Raw genomic sequence first — 706 nt, 5'->3', positions numbered from 1 at the left:
CCAGCCCCCCCCCCCCCCAAAATATGTGTCCCCCCGGCACCTCACTCCTGCCCCCACCTGCTCCACTGGCTCCCTAACCCCTGTGCTTTTCATCGCGGTTGCTCTAGTAGTTTATTTCCAATACGTGCCGTGCTTCACGTGATCTTGGAATCGGCGACACGCGTAAGGATTACTCCTGCGTCTTAGCTCCTGCTCCCTTCTATTCATGGCATCGCCCACCCTGCACTACAACGCCCCCACCCATCGTCTCCTTTGCCAGGGCCAAAGCCTGCACAAATCGGCTGAACATACGTGTACTGCTGTACTGCTGTACTGCTGTGCTGCCCTGCATACGCAGACCTGCGCGCCGACCTGCCTGCACAAGCCCACACACGCGTCGTCGTGTGCAACAAAGACCAAGCGCACACTTCAGGCCTTTTCAGCTTGCTTGCTTTGAGGGGCGTGGGCGATCGCCATCTGAATCAGACACAACAAACTTGTTGCTTGAAAGTCCAATGCCATAAACCCAGAAGTGAGAGAGCGCTGGGCAACAAAAGATGCCTCGTCGCATTAGTCAGGGGACCGAAAGCAGTATAAATCCTGATCCTACTATTCTCCTTAAGGGATCCCCTCCCTCCCACCCTTGCAAATGCGTGTTTGTGGCCATTTCCCCAAACATGCCTTTGGCTCATGCCGCGCCCTACTCAAACAATGCTGTGCTTGTATG

The sequence above is a fragment of the Monoraphidium neglectum genome, assembly GCF_000611645.1.
Source record: "Monoraphidium neglectum strain SAG 48.87 unplaced genomic scaffold scaffold06361, whole genome shotgun sequence".
Lineage (NCBI taxonomy): Eukaryota > Viridiplantae > Chlorophyta > Chlorophyceae > Sphaeropleales > Selenastraceae > Monoraphidium > Monoraphidium neglectum.
The sequence above is the reverse complement of the archived record's forward strand: the minus strand, read 5'-3'. Positions refer to the sequence as shown.